The 10,942-nt window shown below is 43.8% G+C and overlaps 1 long non-coding RNA gene across 1 annotated transcript; it reads left to right on the top strand.

The window, feature by feature from the left end:
- Window positions 1-227: 227 nt before the first annotated feature.
- On the top strand, window positions 228-10,235 carry LOC310844020. The gene is made up of 3 exons (XR_014563888.1): window positions 228-368; window positions 1,128-1,174; window positions 10,116-10,235. It is a non-coding gene; the product is annotated as an uncharacterized lncRNA (long non-coding RNA).
- The last annotated feature ends 707 nt before the right edge of the window (window positions 10,236-10,942 follow it).

Genomic DNA, 10,942 nt, shown 5'->3' with positions numbered 1-10,942 from the left:
GAGCGGCGCACAGCATTAGCACCCCAAGTAGGTCTTGCTTCTCCCATAGCCACTGCCTTGGATTAAAGCAGAAATCAAGCATGGCACTCATTCACTTGCTCTGGCTTCCACCTGCTTCTAGGCCAGCTTTCTCTTTCTGGCTTCTGCCTGCAGCCTGCTTTCAGCCCAGCTCACAAAGACACACAAAACTCTGGCTTTTGTCCTTCAAACTACAGCACCAGCCATGACCCATATTTAGGCCATTACCAAGAAATTGTCCTGGCTATTCCAACAATTGAATTCTTGGTGGATCTAGGAATTTGGAGATATTCGGGCGTACAGCCTAGCCCCAGCCCAACTCTCAACACTACATTCACACAAGAAAAAAGGTAAATGAGTCTGAACAGATGCCACTTCAACTGTACTCTTCTTAAGTTTTGCAATTTGTGGGTGTAGCAGATGCTTGTTGGCTGCAGATGTGAGGGTGGGTTTCCACATAGGAATCTTCCTTACTGGATTGGGGTAATAGCCTGACACTCAAGCAGCGACTTTTAAAATAGTCATACTAGTCAGGTAAGGGAGCAAAACCTTTGGGTGTTTGTGCACAGCCAGGAAAAATGAGGAAACATCAGTCATGATTCTCTCATGTGGTTTCTTGATGCTGACTCGTTACCATCAGAAGGTGGCAACTCTGAAGAAGATGGGAAGACAGGAAACGTGGGGAATGACTGAGATACAGTTTGTACCTCAGAAACTGAGTTTGGAAGCAATGTGTCCCTGTTTCAAATGCTCTGCTTGCTCAAGTACTCTTTGCTACACCTCCAACGTACCCAGTCAACAATATGGCGAGGCATCCAATGTAAAGCCAGTCACAGACTTGCACCTTTATAGGCCTTACCGTTCTGAGAAAGCTATCAGGAAATAGAGAGTCTGGACTAAGACCACAGCCAGGAAGCTGCAGGGTTAAGGGCTCCAAACACCTTTAAAGCAAAGGCAATGTTAACATGTGATTTTATTATATATATTTATTTTTAAATTGTTTTTTTTTAATGTGCCAACTTGTTTTTACTGTTTGCTTTTATTGGCTTTGGAACTGGAAATGTAGCAAACATCTGGTAAAATCCTGTGCTGTCCTTCCTTGACAGGAGATTTGAAGGTTCCATCATGAGGGAAATAAGTGACAACAAATAGACAGGTATGAAATTTAGTCAATACAGTGGTACCTCGGTTTAAGTACTTAGTTCGTTCCAGAGGTCTGTTCTTAACCTGAAACTGTTCTTAACCTGAAGCACCACTTTAGCTAATAGTGCCTCCTGCTGTCGCCGCGCCGTCAAAGCCTGATTTCTGTTCTTATCCTGAAGCAAAGTTCTTAACCTGAAGCACTCTTTCTGGGTTAACGGAGTGTGTAACCTGAAGCGTATGTAACCTGAAGCGTATGTAACCCAAGGTACCACTGTAGTCTCTAGGCTGCAAACCTTCCCAAGCAAATGGCACAAAACCCCATACAGTGGTACCTCGGGTTACACACGCTTCAGGTTACATACACTTCAGGTTACAGACTCTGCTCTCCCAGAAATATTACCTCGGGTTAAGAACTTTGCTTCAGGATAAGAACAGAAATTGTGCAGCGGTGGTGCAACTGCAGCAGGAGGCCCCATTAGCTAAAGTGGTGCTTCAGGTTAAGAACAGTTTCAGGTTAAGAACACACCTCCGGAACGAATTAAGTACTTAACCCAAGGTACCACTGTAGTTGGATACTAATGCCCACTTTCTCTGAATGAATTAAGTTCGTAACCCGAGGTACCACTGTAATTCAAGTTATAGGAAAAGCAATGTTCAGCCAATGTACTATGGTTGTTAGTGTGTTCTGTTGGGGAGGCTTCAGTTTGCTCAGCCACACTCAGTCAGAAAGCTTGCTGGGTGATCATGAGTATTTTTGGGGGAGTGAGATGGGACAAGCCCATGTACGTTGCCTTGAGATTCCTGGCGAAAGGCTAGTATACATGTAACAAATCATATACAGACATGAGATTTACCAGCTCTGGGATGTCGAGACAGCAGGATATGGAGTTCAATATTTATTCCTGGTTTTGCATGTTCTTGTTGTTCTCAATATGCCTTTTTCTTCCACCCTTTTGCAGTGCTGAACTGATCACTTTGTGTCCTCTGCTTTAGGGATCCAAACCTTCGTTTGATGTGCCTCTTCACAATTGTTAAAATGGGTGTCTGTCAGCAGACATGCCCCATCTGGATGCAGGCAGGATTTAATACTTGAATATTATCTCCCATCAGCATCAGAGAGAATTATGCCCATAAATCCCTCTATAGCATTAAGACACCAAAGTGCGTTATTGAGATCTCAGCATGCCACACGGCGCCTGCAATGCCAGGAAATTAAGATTAACGGGGAAGCCATTCCCCTCATCTATAGCAAATCACCATAAAGGACTGCCGTTTCACAGCACAGCCGAGTATTAAATATTTACCTGGAGGCATAAACACAATTTGAATATTTGCTTTAATTAGCTTATAAATTTGATAAGTCAGAATATGCCACGTTTGTGACAGCCTCAACCTAAATCGGTTTTCGTACGGTGCGGGTTTCAGCAAATTGCAAAGTTATACCGAAGGTTACACCTTATCCATTCTATTTGTTAATTTGAAACACACTTTATGCAAAACCACAAAGTCACTAAAAGCTAGACAAGCATTTAGTAGTTGCAGGGAACTGCTATATCTGCCGACAACTGCTAGCCCTTTTGCACAAGCAGTTGCTGTACCATGGAAATGCCAGCATTATGCAGTTGTAAAATAATAATAATAATAATAATAATAATAATAATAATTTATTTATTTATTTATTTATTTATTTATTTATTTATTTATTTATTTATTTATTTATACATACCCCGCCCATCTGGCTGGGCCTCTCTAGCCACTCTGGCGGCTCCCAACAGAATATTAAAAACACAATAAAACATGAAACATTAAAAACTTCATTAAACAGGGCTGCCTTCAGATGTCTTCTAAAACACAGATGTTTATTTCCTTGACATCTGATGGGAGGGCGTTCCACAGAGCAGGTGCTACTACCGAGAAGGCCCTCTGACGGGTTCCCTGTAACCTCACTTCATGCAGTGAGGGAATCGCTAGAAGGCCCTCAGAACTGGACCTCAGTGTCTGGGCAGAATGATGGGGGTGGAGATGCTTCTTCAGGTAATTGCACTTAGAGAGAGCAGCCCAGTAATTGTGCATATGGCATACTCTCCAACACTTTGAAGCCCAAATCCAGGATGCCATCTTACCAGGTGCCATCTTCCAATAGCTGCCATTTTATATTCCCAAGGGCTCCCCTCCCCCTCCACTGAACAAATCCTGAGTTCTTCTGGGCTTCCGATATGTGTTTCTGAAGATTTGACCACAGTTAGGGGTTCAGCTGCTTTTAAATCTTGCTCTCTGTTTCTCTGCGAAAAGTACTATTTCACTAAACATTAACCTTCACATGAACGGAACTTTCATTTTAACGGGTACCGCTTTGGGCATGTTTCCAGAAAGAGACGATATACATATTCCAATGGGTGTGTTATTCACACAGCAGTGTGTCAAAAGTAATTGCTCTCTCAGCTGCAGTGCACTTATTCACTCAAATCATGCGCAAGCAGGAATTTCAGAAAAATCCATTGTTCCAAGGAAAATTACTCTCTCGATGCCTCAGTTCACTTTAATGTCAAAAAAATAAATAAATGCTAAGAGATGCCATAAAGGCACCTTTCAGTAAAGGTGAGTGACAAACTGATCCTTTGGGATTGGGCAGCAAATAAGTGACTCAAGATGGAGGCCAGCTGACAACTGCACCAGCATAATGTCTAAACCAATGGTATCAGACCCAGGAAAATCACTGCAAACAGTAGTGTCTGCCAACATTACCTAGTCAGGTATTGTGGCATGATGCTACATTTGCTATGTGATGCACAGCAATGGGTCAGCAATGTAGGACATTTTAGCCACCGATGAGGAATCTTTGTTGTTTAGTCGTTTAGTCGTGTCCGACTCTTCGTGACCCCATGGACCAGAGCACGCCAGGCACTCCTGTCTTCCACTGCCTCCTGCAGTTTGGTCAGACTCATGCTGGTAGCTTCGAAAACACTGTCCAACCATCTCAGCCTCTGTCATCACCTTCTCCTTGTGCCCTCCATCTTTCCCAACATCAGGGTCTTTTCCAGGGAGTTTTCTCTTCTCATGAGGTGGCCAAAGTATTGGAGCCCTAGCTTCATGATCTGTCCTTCCAGTGAGCACTCAGGGCTGATTTCCTTAGGAATGGAGAAGTTTGATCTTCTTGTAGTCCATGGGACTCTCAAGAGTCTCCTCCAACACCATAATTCAAAAGCATCAATTCTTCAGTGATCAGCCTTCTTTATGGTCCAGCTCTCACTTCCATACATCACTACTGGGAAAACCATAGCTTTAACTATACGGACTATATGAGGAATCTACTTTAGTGCAAATCCGCATGCCTGCAACTTGGTAGTAAGGTGTTTGATGACTCACAATGCATCAATAGATGCTAGTTGATTGATGCACAGTATATCAAGACAACCTTACCATGATGTATTATATAGAGGATGCCCCATAACTATCTCTTTTGGCTCACACTGCTCTGTGCACCTTTCACAGCTATGTATTGGGGTCTTTTTAGGCTCAGGGCAAACTATACATTACATTACAGTCCCAACAATTCATTCTCTCTTGCAGAGCACCTACTGGGACACTTCAAACCACAGAAGCAGCAGGGAGAGGATATTTAACCCTTTACCTGCTAGCTCATTTTCCACTGAAAAGTTTCTCATCAGTGGTGGGGAACCTGTAGACCTCCAGATGTTGCCAGACTACCTTACATCTCTCATCAGGCCTAGACAGCACTAATGATGGTCAGGGATGGTGGGAGATATTGTTATGCAGTCATAACAACATCTGGATTTTCTTCTGGAGCTTTTCCAACTCTACAGTTCCTTTGTCTCATTTCTTGTCTCTTGGCAGCATGTCATAAGAAGTTGATTAATAGGACCCTCTTGTCTATTCATGGAGGGCCATGAGGCTGGGGTGGTTGTCATAGAGGTGCCATGCTCACCATCTCTGTCCTCAAGTGAGGGACTTGGAACGCCTGAGTAGGAACCATCACCTAAAGACGTACACGCGATTAAAGGCCTACATGGATTAGATTAGACCAGTTTATCACGGCTTGAAATACTTTCTCTCTCTCTGAAAGTTCTCATTTCTATCTTCCTTTCTCCCATCTTCTCACTTATGAGTCTGTGTTTGTGTCAGATATTTGGGATCTGCCACCACTGGAATAATTTGGAGCCCTAGCTTCACGATCTGTCCTTCCAGTGAGCACTCAGGGCTGATTTCCTTAGGAATGGAGAGGTGCCCCATGATATTCTTGTAAGGAAGCTGGTAAAATGCGGTCTTGACTATGCTACAACTCAGTGGATTTGTAACTGGCTGACTGACCGAACCCAAAGGGTGCTCATCAATGGTTCCTCTTCATCCTGGAGAAGAGTGACTAGTGGGGTGCCACAGGGTTCTGTCTTGGGCCCGGTCTTATTCAACATCTTTATCAACGACTTGGATGATGGACTCAAGGGCATCCTGATCAAATTTGCAGATGACACCAAACTGGGAGGGGTAGCTAACACCCCAGAGGACAGGATCACACTTCAAAACGACCTTGACAGATTAGAGAACTGGGCCAAAACAAACAAGATGAATTTTAACAGGGAGAAATGTAAAGTATTGCACTTGGGCAAAAAAAAATGAGAGGCACAAATACAAGATGGGTGACACCTGGCTTGAGAGCAGTACATGTGAAAAGGATCTAGGAGTCTTGGTTGACCACAAACTTGACATGAGCCAACATTGTGACGCGGCAGCTAAAAAAGCCAATACAATTCTGGGCTGCATCAATAGGAGTATAGCATCTAGATCAAGGGAAGTAATAGTGCCACTGTATTCTGCTCTGGGAATAGACCTCACCTGGAGTACTGTGTCCAGTTCTGGGCACCACAGTTCAAGAAGGACACTGACAAACTGGAACGTGTCCAGAGGAGGGCAACCAAAATGGTCAAAGGCCTGGAAACGATGCCTTATGAGGAACGGCTAAGGGAGCTGGGCATGTTTAGCCTGGAGAAGAGGAGGTTAAGGGGTGATATGATAGCCATGTTCAAATATATAAAAGGATGTCACATAGAGGAGGGAGAAAGGTTGTTTTCTGCTGCTCCAGAGAAGCGGACACGGAGCAATGGATCCAAACTACAAGAAAGAAGATTCCACCTAAACATTAGGAAGAACTTCCTGACAGTAAGAGCTGTTCGACAGTGGAATTTGCTGCCAAAGAGTGTGGTGGAGTCTCCTTCTTTGGAGGTCTTTAAGCAGAGGCTTGACAACCATATGTCAGGAGTGCTCTGATGGTGTTTCCTGCTTGGCAGGGGGTTGGACTCGATGGCCCTTGTGGTCTCTTCCAACTCTATGATTCTATGATTTGTCCCTTTCAAGGGCTGTTCTTCCATGATGGCTAAAGTTCAAACGCTGAGCCTGGCTCCCGTGCTATAGTGGCACCTGGTGGTGACACAAGCAAGCCTTACACAGTCTTAGAACACCAGCTACAGGCTTAGGAGGAGACACAGGTCAAGGGAAGTTATGTATGACATTGAGATTCAGCTATAAGATATTATGCATTTTGTTTCCCAGAGAACAGTCTTCAGATCGAAATATATCAAAGTATGTTTGTTCTGTGCCTTCTACTTTCGCCATAAACTGGTATCAGTTGAATAGTCTACTGGTATCAGCTGAGCAGATTCATTCTTCAAATAAGGATGGAAGTTTGATGCCTTGTACTATAGACTCCTTTTACCACTGGGCAAGCAAATTATTTTTTTTAAGAAAACAGTTCTGGTTTGGGGTTGGTTTTTTTTTTTGTTTGTTTTTTAAATAAAGATCCCTGCAGCCACAGAAGATTTTGATCCATATGATTTGTGAGCACCATATTCAAATCAGTTGGACATATAATTACAATGCATGAAAATAATTCAGCGGCTGGAAAGTATTTTTCTTTGTGAGCTAGAGGCCAAATGTGAAGCTGGATGGATGTCTACAAATGAAACTCACTCAGCACATTAGCAGCTGAAAAGGAACTTTAGTGATATAGGAATGAATCTGTTCTCCTCACTTTTGCATAAAGCCCTCAGTATCAATATGACCAGATGGCAAACAACAATCGCCCAATAGAAAAACCAAAATTATGTGACGTTACATGGCTTCCCAAGGTGCTCACTGTGGCCTTGTGATCAAATAACTCTGAATGTTTAAGATGGGAAAGGCTGAATAAATTGAGTTTGGTTTTGTATCACCTGAGATGCTTTACAGATGAATTGTGCTGAATGACACACTGGCAGCACAGCTTAAAATGCAGCCTTCTTCAAGGAGAAATCCAAGGGTGATCTGCTCTTCTAGCGCTAAACGTTCATTTTGTATCTCAAAGCCCTAGTCACCCTCTGTTCTCTCCTTGCATTTTCAAGAGCTGCCGTATGTGCTCTCTAAGGCTGATGCTTCAGGGAACGTTGTCAAGCTTCTTTTAGTTAAGCTGACAGGTATTGGAATGACAAGAAAACTTGTAACAGAATAAAACGAACCAGGACTTTTTGCAGTGGTGTCAGTCAAGCATTTTTACCTTAATTGCCAGAGTGGTGCATGCTCTAGGTGTTGTGTATTGAGTCAAAGGATTTTATATCTGTATTATTATTGTCTGTATTGCATTAGGGTAAAGTAACTGCCTTTTGGTTCCAGAGGGTACAGCTACTATTGGTTCATTTAAGCTGCTGTATTTGGATCCTCTGTCTTATTGGTTTCCTCCAAAAGGCAGGACTGTGATTGCCTGATATTGTTCCCTCCAAAATGTATCCTTTCTAGCTTGTTCCCTGTCCCTATAAATGTAGCTCTCCCTTCCTCAAGTCTCAGTCTTGTTTGCTTTAATGAAGAAGTGTTACTAGAGAACTGTCTCCAGCATATTATGTCAAGAAATCACAAACCCCACGTCACAACACTAGTTATCTCCCACTTGGACTACTGCAATGCACTCTATGTGGGGCTACCTTTGAAGGTGACCTGGAAACTACAACTAATCCAGAATACGGCAGATAGGCTGGTGACCAGGGGCGGCTGCCGAGACCACATAACACCGATCTTGAAAGACCTACATTGGCTCCCAGTACGTTTCCGAGCACAATTCAAGTGTTGGTGTTGACCTTTAAAGCCCTAAACGGCCTCGGTCCAGTATACCTGAAGGAGCGTCTCCGCCCCCATTGTTCTGCCCGGAAGCTGAGGTCCAGCGCTGAGGGATTTCTGGCGGTTCCCTCATTGCGAGAAGCAAAGCTACAGGGAACCAGGCAGAGGACCTTCTCGGTAGTGGCGCCCGCCCTGTGGAACACCCTCCCACCAGATGTCAAAGAGATAAACAACTACCTGAAGACATCTTAAGGCAGCCCTGTTCAGGGAAGTTTTTAATGTGTGACATCTTAGTGTATTTTTGGTCTTTGTGGAAGCCGCCCAGAGTGTCTGGGGAAACCCAGCCAGATGGGCAGGGTACAAATACTAAATTATGTATTATATTATTATTATTATTATTATTATTATTATTATTATTATTACTATAATTCTAGCTTCTGCCACACCCAGTCAACCCATGCACATACAGCAGAGATGGTGAACATATTGCCCTCCAGGGTGTTGTTGGACCACAGTTCCCATCATCCCTGACCACTGGCTATCCCTGATCACTGGTTGGGGCTGATGGGAGTGGAGTCTAACAAGATTTGGAAGGCCACAGGTTCCTCGCCCTTGGCATAAAGCTATTGGACTACAAATCCCATTACCCCTAGCTTGCAGGATCAGTGGTCAGGGAAGATGGGAATTGTAGTCCAAAAACAGCTGGAGAGCCAAGTTTGGGAAACCCTGGCATGGAGCATGCTCCTGCTGCCTTCATGCATGTATATGAACCGTCTTAAGGAAGCAGTAGGTCTTTCTCCTTATTCAACCCCACCTGCCTGTCTCACTTACAACCAGACCAACTGATTAAAATTAAAGATTCAGTCTTTCTTTTTATTCTTCACACTTGACTGCTATGCATCTGTGTCATGGTGTAGATGTCTTTCCAGCGTCAGCTTCCTGGAAACAGCCATTGAGAATGCCCAAAGAATCAGAGGTGACTCTAAAGCCACAGGAGTCGTGTGGCCAGGTTCTGCCGCCATTCCTCCTGAGCCACCAACTCTGTTCTTCTGCCACAGCCTTCTAGACTGAGCCCTGTTTTTTTCAAGGGCAATGAGCTGGGTTTTAATTTTCCCATTTTTAATATAACAAGCAGATGCATTGCACAGCTTAGCAGGAATGCAATCTGTACACGTCTCTCTTTCCCAACATCCATTTACATGCTTTCATGTCCTTGCCAGCTGTACATCAGGAACCACATGCACACATAATGCCAGTTGTCTGGAATATTGGTGGCATCAATCATAGTTTATAAGTTATGACTTGGGTTGGATTCCATTCTGTCTAATACCTTGACATGTGTTTCAGTGAGGTCCCACAGCCATTAGCTGACTTTTAGAAGTTGGGTTGCGTAACTCCACAGATGCCCTCTCTTCCAAAGCCCAAATATTTCTCTCAACCAACCTATCCATGCGTTATTATGGTATGGGAGACTGTTCTTGTGGTTCCAACCATCAGGGGAACATGGTGGCAGAAGAATGGTGGCACCTCTGGAACGAGCTTCCCATGGAAATGCTTCTGCCACTGACCAACCTTGTGTTTCGGCACTAGTTGAAAACATCTCTTTTTATCCAGAAAGTATTAATACTGTGTATTGCAGGCATAGGCAAACTCGGCCCTCCAGATGTTTTGTGACTACAATTCCCATCATCCCTGACCACTGGTCCTGTTATAGCTAGGGATCATGGGAGTTGTAGGCCAAAAACATCTGGAGGGCTGAGATTGCCTATGCCTGGTGTATTGTATATTTTCATGCAGGCTGTTGTATTAGTGTTGAATATAATACTTTGAATTGTTTTAATTGACTCTTTTTCAAGTTTACATCATTTTCTGGTCGAGGTTCAGTATTCTGTCGTAAACTGCCTTGGTATCTGTATGATGAGGAATGGAAATAAATCAAATCATCTCAATGCATCATAGAACCATAGGAGCCAACTCCTAGGGGCCGAGGGGAATTTGACCCCTCCAATAAAAGATTTGAGGGGGCTGCCCCTCCAAGTTGACGGATGTTGTTGTTGTTTGGTCATTTAGTTGTGTCTGACTCTTCATGATCCCATGGACCAGAGCATGCCAGGCACTTCTGTCTTCCACTGCCTCCCACAATTTAGTCAAACTCATGTTTGTAGCTTCGAGAACACTGTCCAGCCATCTCGTCCTCTGTCGTCCTCTTCTCCTTGTGCCCTCCATCTTTCCCAACATCCGGGTCTTTTCCAATGAGTCTTCTCATGAGGTGGCCAAAGTATTGGAGCCTTAGCTTCAGGATCTGTCCTTCCAGTGAGCACTCAGGGCTGTTTTCCTTAACAATGGATAGGTTTGATCTTCTTGCAGTCCATGGGACTCTCAAGAGTCTCCTATATTGCCATTCAAATGGTGTTCGTGCACTGCACCATGTGATTGATTATGTGGGGTGGGGCTTCCTGGGCTCCCCACAATATTTTGTTCAAGTTGGCACCCCTGCATAGAACTAATAAGATTCATGTTCAGATTCTCAGTTCAAATGTATTTTTCCTCCCTGTTCGTCTTAATTCCCAAACGAACTATGGGTATATTATTTGGCTTTCAGGTAATGAAACAAGGTCCTTGTGTTCATGTCAGTTTGCATTGCATCTGTCAGCCTGTTCTTAGATCTATAGGAATAATACTA

Source organism: Podarcis gaigeae (assembly GCF_964106915.1).
Source record: "Podarcis gaigeae genome assembly, chromosome: 4".
In the NCBI taxonomy this organism is placed as follows: Eukaryota; Metazoa; Chordata; class Lepidosauria; order Squamata; family Lacertidae; genus Podarcis; species Podarcis gaigeae.
Note: the sequence above shows the minus strand (reverse complement) of the source record. Positions and strands in the feature narration are given on the sequence as shown.